Consider the following 16,271-nt stretch of genomic DNA (forward strand, 5'->3'; position numbering starts at 1 on the left):
TTGGACTTAGGCGTGAGTTTGGACTACGTCTAAACCATTAATTTTATTTATTTAAATTTTTTTTTTTGGGAGTTTTAACGAAAAGTCCGCGGTACTGTTCAATTTAACGAAAAATCACATTTTTACACTAAAAAATCAATCATGATACTATTCACTTTACCCTTTATTTTGTCTTTATCATTAAAACTCAAAGTTTTTAAGCCATTTTCATTAGTTTTCCTCTTATTTTTTTTATTTTTGTTAAATTTTCGTCTTGCCCATACCACAACACAAAACTATCATCTTGATGTTCTACAAAATGTATTTTTGGTGAAAATTTTCTTCTAATCCATGTCAAAAAAAATTTGAAAATAAGGATACAAATATAAAAGGTATTTGAATCTAAAGAAAGTAACGCACTAAGAAAAATAAATTCAATGGGAAAAGAAAAAGAAATTCAATGGAAAAAGAAAAAGAAAAAGGCGGGGGGAAAAATGTTACGATCGATATTTTGGCCCTGATCCTTCCTGAAGGGAGTTCCTATAGTACTACCGATGGTACCGAATTACGATCGCTAGAACACTGGCAATTATCTATATATATAAAGGGAGAAGGCCAGTTTGGTGAAGCATTCAAAAATGCCAAGAAAGCGCCTTCGTTTTCTTCACAATTGAAATCCAAAAAAGTTAAGAAAATGAGGATAAAATGGTAAAAAAACAATAACTGCACAGAAATATGTACTGAAAAACCACCATGTTCACTTTTCTACGTAGCAGTTTCTATTCAGTTTTTAAACCCCCCCACAACCTTTTATCATAACTTCTCCGCTTCATTTGTTCAGTTACAAAATTCTGATCTCCGTACATCGATCAACCTCTTCTCCCAATTCGAGCACTTCTTCTCTCTTCTTTCTAATGCTTCGTCTTCATTTCGGATCAACTTGCTCTAACTCAGCCATTCCCGCCGGTCTGCAAAGGTACGTTTACAACTATATATATCGTGTTCCTTTCGAGTATGTGATTGGGCTTTTGTCTTTCTTCCATTTCAGTCATCCGTTTTCCTTTCAATTTTCACGAATAAGAAAATTCAGATGTTAAATTTTTCAGTGCACAGGTTCATATGTGATCCCTCCTATCTATAATGGAAGTTTGTAGGGTTTATGCTTCGGTTTATAGTGATGGAAATAAAGTTGTTGCGATGAAGACCTCCCTTACTCTCTGAAGCCTAGAACGGAGTGAAATGGTAATTCTCCGCGCCTTCTCCTTTTCCATTGAAGAGTTTGAATACTTACTTTTCCTACATTTTTCTCATTGAATTTTCTTTTGAGTGTATCTATATATATATCTATATCATATGGCCATTTTTAAAGGTAATTCCCCGGAATCTATTGCTTAATTTATATTTTTCTTATGGGCTGTGATGGGATTTTGGAAAAACGAAACTCAAAAGTTTCTCTTTATTGTTATTATGGTACCTTAATAATTTGCCCCTTTTCTTTGAACATGTTTGTTAGTCTTGATCTGACATTGGACATATTAGTTATACATGCCATGCAATTTAAATTGATTGCAAGCTTATTTGGTTTCTTTGATGTACTTTAAATTCCTCCCTTGGCTTTGTTTGCAATCTTTTTTGGATTAATTCTTCATTTTCTCCCAAGTTTGTATCTGTTTGACGTAGGAATTGTACTTTTATGTTTATCACATGTCCCTTTGTTATCTACACAATCAAACCTTTAAAAGTTCAAAAAGCTAGGACAAATTGGTAAAAAAAACCATAACCGAACAAAAAAACTGTATTGGAAAATAATAAACTTCAGAAAATAAAAAAAAATAAAAAAACATTATAATTATCCTCTAAAATTTAGCAGTATTGCGGTTTAGACAGTAAAACAAAGAAAAAAGTGCGTCCAATTCCTCATTAAGACCCTAAAATACAACATTTTAATTAAAACAAAAATCAACACTTTAATAAAAACAAATCAATTAAAAAATAAAGTGGAGAACACCATTTTAGGAGATAAATATTAAAAAATAAAGTGAAAAAAAGGCCACATGGTGAATAACTGCTCTCCATTTTAGGAGAGAGATATTAAACAGAAAAATTAAAATTTGTTATGTTGGAAAAAAAAAAAAAACAAAACAAGAACAGAATAACTTCTCCTCCATTTTAGGAGAAAATATTAATATCTATATTAAAAAAAAATCTAATAAATTATACTAATATCTGCATCTGCATATGGTCCGACTAATTTAGACGGATTAGGATGTTTCAACTAATTTCTATCCATTTTAGGAGGAGATAAAAAATCATGATAATTATCCTCTAAAAGATAGCAGTTATGGAGAGCAGGGAGAGATAAATGATAAAGGCAACAAAAACAAATTAAAAAAATAAAGTGGAGAACATCATTTTAGGAGATAAATATTAAAAAATAAAGTTAAAAAAAGGCCACATGGTGAATAACTGCTTTCTATTTTAGGAGAGAGATATTAAACAGAAAAATTCAAATTTGTTATGTTGTGGAAAAAAAATAAATAAAACAACAAGAACGGAATAACTTCTCCTCCATTTTAGGAGAAAATATTAATATCTATATTAAAAAAAGTATCTAATACATTATACTAACATATGCATATGGTCCAACTAATTTAGACGGATTAGGATGTCTCCAACAAATTTCTATCCATTCTAGGAGGAGATACTAATATCTTATAAAATGATATATAGATTAAAAAAATAAATAAATAAAAATACGAAACTAACGTGGGAGAAAGAAAGGGGTAGAGGTTGCCGTGGGTTTTCAAAAAACCGTGAACCTTGCCCACTACAAGCACTAACTTCCCCGTTCGTATAATCCCATTTTTTCCGTTCCTACTTATTTTCCCATATCCAAATTCAAATGTTAATTTTCCCCTCAGTTATACAACTGCTATCAACAGTTGTTGCTTGGTTTTACAGACTCTCACACTCTAACGTAGGATAAAACGGGTATTAAGCAACGCCCGAGTCATCATTCTTCTTTATTTCAATTTTTTCGCTTTTTTGCTTTGCCATTCTTCTCCCACTCCCTCTCCCCAGGCGTAAAAAGGAAATTAATCTAGGTCTAAGCTTCTTTTTTTCACTTTTTTTCCTGCATGGTTGTACTCATTTTACACATTTTCATGTAAGCATAATATGTAATTGTATGAATATCCAGGTTTAGCTTCATATGGGTTCTTTTAAATTCTTCCTTTGAAATCTTCATTGTGTGTTTTTTAAAATTTCGGTCAGATTATGAGTTTCACTTTTGATTATCTTAATGTGCTATACGTGTGCTATGGTAATTTTAAAAATTATTTGTTTTCATTCTTAGGATATTTACAAGAATACCCACAAAAAATGAAGAAGGAACCTATTGATAAGATCTCAAACAGACGTGTCTCTATTTTTACACCTGGTTGGGAGATATCTGTCGGAGTAAAAACTACTGATCTAAGCCAACTAATTCTCAAAGAGTGGAAAAAGAAGAAGCATGAGCAGTATGTATCCTAAATTATATACAAATTTGTTACAAGAAATCTAACATTATATATACCTTCAATATATAGGTGGCGCATGAAAAAGGCCGTGGAAGAATTAAAACCTTCAACAACTCCTCAGATCATACGTATTTGGAATAAAGTCCAACAAATAAGGTACAACACCATTTCTTACCTATTTATTTTTAATGGCATTCTCTATATCATTCTACAAATTAATTATCTCAAATTATAAAATAAAATAAAACAATTTATGGGTGTAGAAAAAAGATTAACAGTGGCCAAACAACTTTTCTAAATACGGTAAATCTTCTCTTATTTTCATACAAAAGTATACTATAAATTCAAATTGCATTCAATTTTCAAATATAAATAAAATTGCATTTTTTGTCAGTTTTACAAGCATCACACCCGTCTCAAAATACAAAGGTTGAAGTACAAGATTAAGTTAATATTTCTTATTATTTAATTTTGTAAATATGGTTACAATTTGTTACCTCAAACTTGACAAATATATTTATCTTTCAGTATTCTACAAGTAACTGGAGTAAAAGTATTGCCATGAGAAAATTGTCAAACTTAAAGGTATTTAGGTTAAGTTGCTTACAATCTTTATAGTTGGGATTGTGCATTATAGTTATACTTCTTATTTTATCATCATTGCTTGCAGATTAACCATGAAAATCTAAAGCATCAAGTGCAAGCAAATGGGTGGCAAGCATGGCTTTGATTTCACACGTAGGCGTTATGTTTACATATGTACATGTTGTCCATATTTTGTTTTGCTTCATATATTAGGAGTTCATCCCTAGCTAGCCTATAACTTTGATTGAAAACTTATGAATCTGAAATATTTTGATTTAAGGACATTAAGTGTTGTCAATATGTATTTAGAAATCAAATTACATGTCATATTTTCATATTTTTTTATTTATAAATAGTATATGCTTTCCGATTTTGATCATTATTATGACATTGGTGGGTGGAGATATAAGGTTCAATGTTTACCCCCAAATCATTTATAAAAAAATTAAAAAAAAAAGAAAGAAATACATATTGCTCGTGCTCCTCCTTTTAAACTCTTTGAGAGTTGGTGAGAGTTAGCTTGCTGAAATCAACAGTTTTCAATCAAGATCAACAATCAATCAAGGTTTTCTTCAAGCGATTATGTCACAAAATTTTCAAATTTGAAAGTGTAGCATTATCGAGAGAAATAGGTTTTAGTGTAAAAGAAATCTCTATTTGGTAGGCTCTTTCTAAATCCAGTTCCTTATAGCCTGCAAATGAGTTGTGGAGATAATTTTAGTGAAAATTGGAAAGATTATGTAGTATGCTCGGTAGAGAAGGAAGCAAGAGGACCTTTTTTTCCATCATATCGCCACCTCCATCTTTGTTCTAGACAACGTCCCAGCACCTGTATTATAGGTTTGATGTATAACAAAGTTCAAAACAACCACATATATGCATGTATTTAGTTCACAAAAGAAATCAATGCTGATATTGTATATCGAAGATATAAAACTGTGTACTTGCCCTCTATCCGATAAAGGCACACAAAATCAAAAGATGATGGTGAATTGGAGAAGCAGATGCTAAGATTAGCAATTGGATTAGCTTTTGTTCTACAATTGGTGATGCATATGCTAAGATGGCTTTGGAAAACAAAGCGATTGGAGTCATACCCTTCCAAATCAAGAGAAGCAAGTTGGCAAAATTTATCATACATTAGAGGCATACCTTTCTGAACTGTGGAATCAGAGTTGGCATTAAATTGTTTTCATCTACTATTTTTTTTATATTTACATATACTTGCTATTGTTCATAGGCTTTAGGTAGGAACTTGCATCTAAAATCGTATGTTGTGTGATAAGTGCATGAATAACATTTAAATCATTACTTTACACAAAGTAAAAATGAAAAACATGATAACTTTTTAGGACGTGCATGATAAAAAAAAAAGTTTCTCTTTGCACAATACATTTAAAGTATATCTTGACAATTACAATGGGAAAAACTAACACAATACACCTTTAGGGGCGCGAAGCGCCCGTGATGCAAAAATGCCTCTCGCACGCACGTTAGTGCGTGCAGAGAGGCTAGTACCCCATTAAAGTCGCTAGCTTCATACCGATCCCCCTCTTTTCAATTTTTTTCTTTTTATTTATTTTATTTTATTTTATTTATCTTACCATAACTACAAATTATCATATTCATGTTCTTCAAAATATATTATCCCATGCTAAATCTATTATAATTAATATTTAAACACTTGAAATTAATGATTTAAAACCTAAATTTAAAGATACTCTCATATTTTCAACTTGAAAAAATCAATAAAAAAAAATAGTTTCAGGACCTAATAAACGTTATCACGTCCAAAGGTCTTCCAATATTTTCTTTAACTTCGACGCAAATATTTCCTAAAACTAAAAATTTCAAATTTTCACAAAAACTGTGATTTACAACCCATAGTTCTCTAATCGATGTTGAGAACTTTTACAATATTCGTTATAAACTTATAAGCCAAAGTTATAGTCATTTTACTCGCACCACATGTTTCCTAAAATTAATTTAGCACATTCCCAAGATTTTGGACACCTACAAATCTCTTTGGGAGACCCCACTATTAGTTTTTTTTTTTCCTTTCTATTTTTCAACTTCAAAAAATTAACGAGAAATAGTTCCGGGGCTTAATAAAGGATAAAATCACATCAAATGAACATTTTCGTTAATTCCCGCATAAAATATTTGCTAGAGCTAAAGGTTATGGTTTAATAATTAGTAATTATGATTTACTAATTAATTTTATGTAGTTAATAAGTGTTAGGTTTAATGATTTTTCAATATTTATCGGAATATAAATATTTTTAGATTAAAACATCTATAAAATTAACACGCCCCTAAACACTTGAACTTAGGGTGTTATTATTCACATGCCCCTAAACACTAAATCTCATGGGCCTTCATTGCTTCTACTGCAGCTTGAACTTTCTAGTGGGCGTACGTTTGGACTTAGGCGTGAGTTTGGACTACGTCTAAACCATTAATTTTATTTATTTAATTTTTTTTTTTTTTTTGGGAGTTTTAACGAAAAGTCCGCGGTACTGTTCAATTTAACGAAAAATCACATTTTTACACTAAAAAATCAATCATGGTACTATTCACTTTACCTTTTATTTTGTCTTTATCATTAAAACTCAAAGTTTTTAAGCCATTTTCATTAGTTTTCCTCTTATTTTTTTTATTTTTGTTAAATTTTCGTCTTGCCCATACCACAACACCAAACTATCATCTTGATGTTCTACAAAATGTATTTTTGGTGAAAATTTTCTTCTAATCCATGTCAAAAAAAATTTGAAAATAAGGATACAAATATAAAAGATATTTGAATCTAAAGAAAGTAACGCACTAAGAAAAATAAATTCAATGGGAAAAGAAAAAGAAATTCAATGGAAACAGAAAAAGAAAAAGGCCCCGGGGGGGGGGGAATGTTACGATCGATACTTTGACCCCGATCCTTCCTGAAGGGAGTTGCTATAGTACTACCGATGGTACCGAAATACGATCGCTAGAAAACTGGCAACTACGCCCCATTAAAGTCGCTAGATTCATACCGATCCCCCTCTTTTCAATTTTTTTTCTTTTTATATATTTTATTTTATTTTATTTATCTTACCATAACTACAAATTATCATATTCATGTTCTTCAAAATATATTATCCCATGCTAAATCTATTATAATTAATATTTAAACACTTGAAATTAATGATTTAAAACCTAAATTTAAAGATACTCTCATATTTTCAACTTGAAAAAATCAATAAAAAAAAATAGTTTCAGGACATAACGTTATCACGTCCAAAGGTCTTCCAATATTTTCTTTAAATCCGACGCAAATATTTCCTAAAACTAAAAATTTCAAATTTTCACAAAAACTGTGATTTACAACCCATAGTTCTCTAATCGATGTTGATAACTTTTACAATATTCGTTATAAACTTATAAGCCAAAGTTATAGTCATTTTACTCGCACCACATGTTTCCTAAAATTAATTTAGCACATTCCCAAGATTTTGGACACCTACAAATCTCTTTGGGAGACCCCACTATTAGTTTTTTTTTTTTTCCTTTCTATCTTTCAACTTCAAAAAATTAACGAGAAATAGTTCCGGGGCTTAATAAAGGATAAAATCACATCAAATGAACATTTTCGTTAATTCCCGCAAAAAAATATTTGCTAGAGCTAAAGGTTATGGTTTAATAATTAGTAATTATGATTTACTAATTAATTTTATGTAGTTAATACGTGTTAGGTTTAATGATTTTTCAATATTTATCGGAATATATGTGACAACCCGTTCCAAATTTTACGTTTTTATTTTATTTTAAAAGCGTGAATTTACGAAATTGCCCTAGAGGCAAGGACTTTGACTTCCGTAGACCATCGATTTGAGAGATGTGGAACTTATTCTTTTAGCATATCCTCGTAGTACTCATTGGTACGAACGTATAGGCGAAAGCCGTTTGCGAGTCCGGATTATAACGGTATAGTTACGGACGTTCGAAATTGGTTATTCAAGGTTTAATGTTTATTTAAATTAAATCCCCACTTTGTGGGGGAAGCCCAATCAGAAAATGGAGGGAGGAAAGAAGAAGTAAAGTTGGCAGCCAATCAAAAAGAAAGAAGAAAAAAAAAAAAAAAAAAAAAGGGAAAGCTCCCCCCAAAACCGTGACCCGACATGCACGACCATCCATTTTCCAAGGCCGATTCCGGCCAACTCCGGTGGAGTTTTTCGATGCCACCACCACCATCTTGAAGCTCTCATTCCCCTCTACAAAACCCACCCAAGAACCACCTTGATTAACCATGGTATGAGGCGGTTTGAGGCCACGAAAGTTGACGAAAATCAATGGTGCTCCGGCCACCCTTTTCGATTTTCCGGCAAATCGGCAAAGCGATGGCCGATGCCACCACTTGGGCTTTGTAGCCCATCATCCCAGGAGAAAAACCCGACCAACCTTGACCCCGTTGGACCACCGTAGACGACGAATCGACGTCGGGAAGTTTTAGGCACCCACCGGCTTTGTGGGCAAAATTGACCATCTTCCGTCCACTTTTGGACTTCGTGGCAGGTATGAAAGTTGCTCCACTCACTGAGATCTTCATTTCTGTGAAGTTTGAGAATGTTTGAAAATAGTTGAATTTTCCGGCGAGTCGGGGCGGCCGACCGCCACCCGCGGCGGCGCGTGGCCAGTGGGCCGCCAATGCTATTTTTAGGCTATGTCGAATGTCTTGAATTCAGTTTTGTTATTTGAATGACGTAGGTTGATCATTGGAACCTAAATTTGTTACGATACGGTACTTGATAAAAATGTGAATCGACGATTCGACCGTTGGATCGTCACCAAAATTGGATACATTATAATACGTAATATTTAAAGATCATAGGAATTTATTGATCGGGAATCCGACTTACGGATCTTCCTGAATTGGATTTGTAAGTTAGTAAAATAAATGTTCACGACCACTTGTTTTAGGTAAGTGGCGGAGATCTGACCGTTGGATCATAATGAAATTTTAATATGTTATTGTAGAAACATATTGTGGATCGTTGGGAGTTGCGGATTGGAAATCTGATATGCGGATCTTCCGGGTCAAGTTATACAGGGTTGTAAACCCTACCGTCGATCTTTGATCGACGATTGACTTGTGGTCAATGGGTCTCAAACTATTTTAGAATATCGTTGAGGTTGTGTTTTATGTGAATTACATATTCTACGGATAAGAGTTCTGAGATGTGATTTGATAATTGGTCACAGAGACCAATCATTCAGGACGCCTCGATGCGTGCGCTAGAGAATCATAGCGTGGACTCCAGGTGAGTGGATCTTTTCCTTTTTATCGTACATATTGTTGAGAGTTCTATCGACACTTTTAAATTGATTAGGCATATTACTTTCATATATAATTATTGTGAATGCTTGAAGTACTATATGAACTACGAATGGCTTGATCCCTATTTAGGGTACGTATGCAGTCTAACGAGACGTTAGATGCAGCCATAAAATATTTGAGACAAAAGTCTTGTTTGGGAAATTGAGTAATGCGAAGGAAATTGATAAAGACAAGTTTTAGTTTTGTGAATTAGTTAGTTAATTAGTGTTAATTGGGCTATTATGGATAATTATCCTTGAAAATAAGTAGTTCGGGAGTAGAACGTTATTGATTGTACATTTCACACTGTATAGTTTATAATTGAAAATGTTACAACATGGTTGAGTGTTAGATTGCATCATGGTATATCCATATGTATTATACTTGCATTTAATTATTGGGAATGCTTTCAAGTACAAAGGTGGATGCAGGACACCCAGGTAAGCTTCAGGTGAGTACATGTTGATGTTAGTGATGGTAGTGAGTACGATTGTGTTGAGATATAGCATAGCTCATAAACCTGCACCCCAGTGTTAGTGCTCCCGCCCGTGGCCAGGGCACAGTCCTTCACGTGATGTTCACCTCCCGCACCTTACGCTCACCTTGGATTCAAGGTAGGTGCACAGTCCTGTCGTACAGACCACTTTAGGTGGTTCCGACTCGTAGGTGACCCGCAATTATTCGTCCAGTCTTCCCGTGATTGTAGCACTTATTTACACCCAGTCCTGTCGTACAGATCACTTTAGGTGGTTCCGACTCGTGTGCAGGTATACTTATTGAGTTATTAGCTAGCCAGGATTGATGAGATATGGATAAGTCGTACAGGTCACTATAGGTGACTCCGACTTATATGCTAGCCAGGATTGATGAGATATGGATAAGTCGTACAGGTCATTATAGGTGACTCCGACTTATATGCTAGCCATGATTGATGAGATATGGATAAGTCGTACATGTCACTATAGGTGACTCCGACTTATATGGGAGCCATGATTGATGAGATATGGATAAGTCGTACAGGTCACTATAGGTGACCCCGACTTATATGCTAGCCAGGATTGATGAGATATGGATAAGTCGTACATGTCACTATAGGTGACTCCAACTTATATGTTAGCCATGATTGATGAGATATGGATAAGTTGTACATGTCATTTTAGATGACTCTGACTGATATATCATCTTGTATTGATTTAGTTCATTTGGCCTACTTATTAATGTATGGTGGAGTTAATGGCAAACCGTGGTTTTAGTCAATTCTGAGTATGGTTTGGATATATGCATATATGTTGTATTGTCTTATGGAAAACGATACGGGTTTTACATTTAGGGGCATTACTTTTAGAGAGGTAATAACTTTGGGAAGCTTGGTTTTATTGCTTACTCACACCTTCTGTTTGGTGCCCTCCAGGTTTTAGTTGTTGAGTTTGTATCGACAAGAATCTGTGGCGAATCTTAGTATTGTTGGATATTTCTGAGGGTATGATTCTTACCCACACTACTGTACCTTACTTATGCTCTGAAATCGCGTGTGAAATGGGTTCGCTCCCACTCATAGCGCACTCTGGTACTTAGACACTTTTATATTCAAATTTATTCACTTTTTATACATTATCACATTTTATGGCTTCGTCACCTTCCAGGTGTCGGCCAGCACAGCTCGATTCAGGGTCCAAGTGGACTTTCTGGGTCGGGGTGTGTCAATATAAATATTTTTAGATTAAAACATCTATAAAATTAACATGCCCCTAAACACTTGAACTTAGGGTGTTATTATTCACATGCCCCTAAACACTAAACCACATGGGCCTTCATTGCTTCTACTGCAGCTTGAACTTTCTAGTGGGCGTACGTTTGGACTTAGGCTTGAGTTTGGACTACGTCTAAACCATTAATTTTATTTATTTAAATTTTTTTTTTTTTGGGAGTTTTAACAAAAAGTCCGCCGTACTGTTCAATTTAACGAAAAATCACATTTTTACACTAAAAAATCAATCATGGTACTATTCACTTTACCCTTTATTTTGTCTTTATCATTAAAACTCAAAGTTTTTAAGCCATTTTCATTAGTTTTCCTCTTATTTTTTTTATTTTTGTTAAATTTTCGTCTTGCCCATACCACAACACAAAACTATCATCTTGATGTTCTACAAAATGTATTTTTGGTGAAAATTTTCTTCTAATCCATGCCAAAAAAAATTTGAAAATAAGGATACAAATATAAAAGGTATTTGAATCTAAAGATGGGAAAAGAAAAAGAAATTCAATGGAAAAAGAAAAAGAAAAAAGGGGGGGGGGGGGAATGTTACGATTGTAAGGGCTATTGCGCTAGCGATTGTAAGGGCTGACAATCGCTATCATGCGAGCAATTTTAATCTACTAAAGTCGCTATCTTCATACCGATCCCCCTATTTTCAATTTTTTTCTTTTTATTTATTTTATTTTATTTTATTTATCTTACCATAACTACAAATTATCATATTCATGTTCTTCAAAATATATTATCCCATGCTAAATCTATTATAATTAATATTTAAACACTTGAAATTAATGATTTAAAACCTAAATTTAAAGATACTCTCATATTTTCAACTTGAAAAAATCAATAAAAAAAAATAGTTTCAGGACCTAATAAACGTTATCACGTCCAAAGGTCTTCCAATATTTTCTTTAACTCCGACGCAAATGTTTCCTAAAACTAAAAATTTCAAATTTTCACAAAAACTGTGATTTACAACCCATAGTTCTCTAATCGATGTTGAGAACTTTTACAATATTCGTTATAAACTTATAAGCCAAAGTTATAGTCATTTTACTCGCACCACATGTTTCCTAAAATTAATTTAGCACATTCCCAAGATTTTGGACACCTACAAATCTCTTTGGGAGACCCCACTATTAGTTTTTTTTTTTTCTTTCTATTTTTCAACTTCAAAAAATTAACGAGAAATAGTTCCGGGGCTTAATAAAGGATAAAATCACATCAAATGAACATTTTCGTTAATTCCCGCATAAAATATTTGCTAGAGCTAAAGGTTATGGTTTAATAATTAGTAATTATGATTTACTAATTAATTTTATGTAGTTAATAAGTGTTAGGTTTAGTGATTTTTCAATATTTATCGGAATATAAATATTTTTAGATTAAAACATCTATAAAATTAACACGCCCCTAAACACTTGAACTTAGGGTGTTATTATTCACATGCCCCTAAACACTAAACCTCATGGGCCTTCATTGCTTCTACTGTAGCTTGAACTTTCTAGTGGGCGTACGTTTGGACTTAGGCGTGAGTTTGGACTACGTCTAAACCATTAATTTTATTTATTTAATTTTTTTTTTTGTGGGAGTTTTAACGAAAAGTCCGCGGTACTGTTCAATTTAACAAAAAATCACATTTTTACACTAAAAAATCAATCATGGTACTATTCACTTTACCTTTTATTTTGTCTTTATCATTAAAACTCAAAGTTTTTAAGTCATTTTCATTAGTTTTCCTCTTATTTTTTTTATTTTTGTTAAATTTTCGTCTTGCCCATACCACAACACCAAACTATCATCTTGATGTTCTACAAAATGTATTTTTGGTGAAAATTTTCTTCTAATCCATGTCAAAAAAAATTTGAAAATAAGGATACAAATATAAAAGGTATTTGAATCTAAAGAAAGTAACGCACTAAGAAAAAGAAATTCAATGGGAAAAGAAAAAGAAATTCAATGGAAAAAGAAAAAGAAAAAGAAAAAGGCCCTGGGGGGGGGGAAATGTTACGATCGATACTTTGGCCCCGATCCTTCCTGAAGGAAGTTGCTATAGTACTACCGATGGTACCGAATTATGATCGCTAGAAAACTAGCAACTACGCCCCATTAAAGTCGCTATATTCATACCGATCCCCCTCTTTTCAATTTTTTTTCTTTTTATATATTTTATTTTATTTTATTTATCTTACCATAACTACAAATTATCATATTCATGTTCTTCAAAATATATTATCCCATGCTAAATCTATTATAATTAATATTTAAACACTTGAAATTAATGATTTAAAACCTAAATTTAAAGATACTCTCATATTTTCAACTTGAAAAAATCAATAAAAAAAAATAGTTTCAGGACCTAATAAACGTTATCACGTCCAAAGGTCTTCCAATATTTTCTTTAACTCCGACGCAAATATTTCCTAAAACTAAAAATTTCAAATTTTCACAAAAATTGTGATTTACAACCTATAGTTCTCTAATCGATGTTGAGAACTTTTACAATATTCGTTATAAACTTATAAGTCAAAGTTATAGTCATTTTACTCGCACCACATGTTTCCTAAAATTAATTTAGCACATTCCCAAGATTTTGGACACCTACAAATCTCTTTGGGCGACCCCACTATTAGTTTTTTTTTTTCCTTTCTATTTTTCAACTTCAAAAAATTAACAAGAAATAGTTCCGGGGCTTAATAAAGGATAAAATCACATCAAATGAACATTTTCGTTAATTCCCGCATAAAATATTTGCTAGAGCTATCATCTTGATGTTCTACAAAATGTATTTTTTGGGAGTTTTAACGAAAAGTCCGCGGTACTGTTCAATTTAACGAAAAATCACATTTTTACACTAAAAAATCAATCATGGTACTATTCACTTTACCCTTTATTTTGTCTTTATCATTAAAACTCAAAGTTTTAAAGTCATTTTCATTAGTTTTCCTCTTATTTTTTTTATCTTTGTTAAATTTTCGTCTTGCCCATACCACAACACAAAACTATCATCTTGATGTTCTACAAAATGTATTTTTGGTGAAAATTTTCTTCTAATCCATGTCAAAAAAAATTTGAAAATAAGGATACAAATATAAAAGGTATTTGAATCTAAAGAAAGTAACGCACTAAGAAAAATAAATTCAATGGGAAAAGAAAAAGAAATTCAATGGAAAAAGAAAAAGAAAAAGGTGGGGGGAAAAATGTTACGATCGATACTTTGTTCCCGATCCTCCAGGGAGGGAGTTGCTATAGTGCTAGCGATTGTAAGGCTGACAATCGCTATCTTGCTAGCAATTTTAATCCTTTAAAGTCGCTATCTTCATACCGATCCCCCTATTTTCAATTTTTTTCTTTTTATTTATTTTATTTCATTTTATTTATCTTACCATAACTACAAATTATCATATTCATGTTCTTCAAAATATATTATCCCATTCTAAATCTATTATAATTAATATTTAAACACTTGAAATTAATGATTTAAAACCTAAATTTAAAGATACTCTCATATTTTCAACTTGAAAAAATCAATAAAAAAAAATAGTTTCAGGACCTAATAAACGTTATCACGTCCAAAGGTCTTCCAATATTTTCTTTAACTCCGACGCAAATATTTCCTAAAACTAAAAATTTCAAATTTTCACAAAAACTGTGATTTACAACCCATAGTTCTCTAATCGATGTTGAGAACTTTTACAATATTCGTTATAAACTTATAAGCCAAAGTTATAGTCATTTTACTCGCACCACATATTTCCTAAAATTAATTTAGCACATTCCCAAGATTTTGGACACCTACAAATCTCTTTGGGAGACCCCACTATTAGTTTTTTTTTTCTTTCTATTTTTCAACTTCAAAAAATTAACGAGAAATAGTTCCGGGGCTTAATAAAGGATAAAATCACATCAAATGAACATTTTCGTTAATTCCCGCATAAAATATTTGCTAGAGCTAAAGGTTATGGTTTAATAATTTACTAATTAATTTTATGTAGTTAATAAGTGTTAGGTTTAGTGATTTTTCAATATTTATCGGAATCTAAATATTTTTAGATTAAAACATCTATAAAATTAACACGCCCCTAAACACTTGAACTCAGGGTGTTACTATTCACGTGCCCCTAAACACTAAACCTCATGGGTCTTCATTGCTTCTAATGTGGCTTGAACTTTCTAGACTTAGACGTGAGTTTGGACTACGTCTAAACTTTTAATTTTATTTATTTAAAGTTTTATTTTTGGGAGTTTTAACGAAAAGTCCGCGGTACTGTTAACTTTAACGAAAAACCACATTTTTACACTAAAAAATCAATCATGATACTATTCACTTTACCTTTTATTTTGTCTTTATCATTAAAACTCAAAGTTTTCAAGCCATTTTCATTAGTTTTCCTTTTATTTATTTATTTTTTTGTTAAATTGTCGTCTTGCCCATACCACAACACGAAACTATCATATTGATGTTCTACAAAATGTATTTTTGGTGAAAATTTTCTTATAATCCATGTCAAAAAATTTGAAAATAAGGATACAAATATAAAAGGTATTTGAATCTAAATAAAGTAACGCACTAAGAAGAAGAAATTCAATGGAAAAAGAAAAAGAAAAAGGCGGGGGGGGGGGGGGGGGGAAATGTTACGATCGATACTTTGTTCCCGATCCTCCTTGAAGGGAGTTGCTATCGTGCTAGTGATTGCACTCAGTTACAATCGCTAGCACTTGAAATTTCATGTTCTTCAAAATATATTATCCCATGCTAAATCTATTATAATTAATATTTAAACACTTGAAATTAATGATTTAAAACCTAAATTTAAAGATACTCTCATATTTTCAACTTGAAAAAATCAATAAAAAAATAGTTTCAGGACCTAATAAACGGTATCACATCCAAAGGTCTTCCAATATTTTCTTTAACTCCGACGCAAATATTTCCTAAAGCTAAAAATTTCAAATTTTCACAAAAACTGTGATTTACAACCCATAGTTCTCTAATCGATGTTGATAACTTTTACAATATTCGTTATAAACTTATAAGCCAAAGTTATAGTTATTTTACTCGCACCGCATGTTACTT

At 32.1% G+C, this 16,271-nt stretch overlaps 1 long non-coding RNA gene across 2 annotated transcripts; it reads left to right on the forward strand.

Moving 5' to 3' along the window:
• The first annotated feature begins 2,822 nt into the window (after positions 1-2,822).
• LOC148698859 (uncharacterized) lies at positions 2,823-3,949 on the forward strand. 2 transcript variants are annotated; one of them, XR_015952354.1, is made up of 4 exons: positions 2,823-3,500; positions 3,570-3,656; positions 3,764-3,803; positions 3,895-3,949. It is a non-coding gene; the product is annotated as an uncharacterized LOC148698859 (long non-coding RNA). The 2 variants fall into 2 exon arrangements; XR_015952344.1 differs by having other exon boundaries at positions 2,823-3,656.
• The last annotated feature ends 12,322 nt before the right edge of the window (positions 3,950-16,271 follow it).

Source organism: Pyrus communis, chromosome 2, assembly GCF_041283825.1.
Source record: "Pyrus communis isolate YQ-2024b chromosome 2, ASM4128382v1, whole genome shotgun sequence".
NCBI lineage: Eukaryota > Viridiplantae > Streptophyta > Magnoliopsida > Rosales > Rosaceae > Pyrus > Pyrus communis.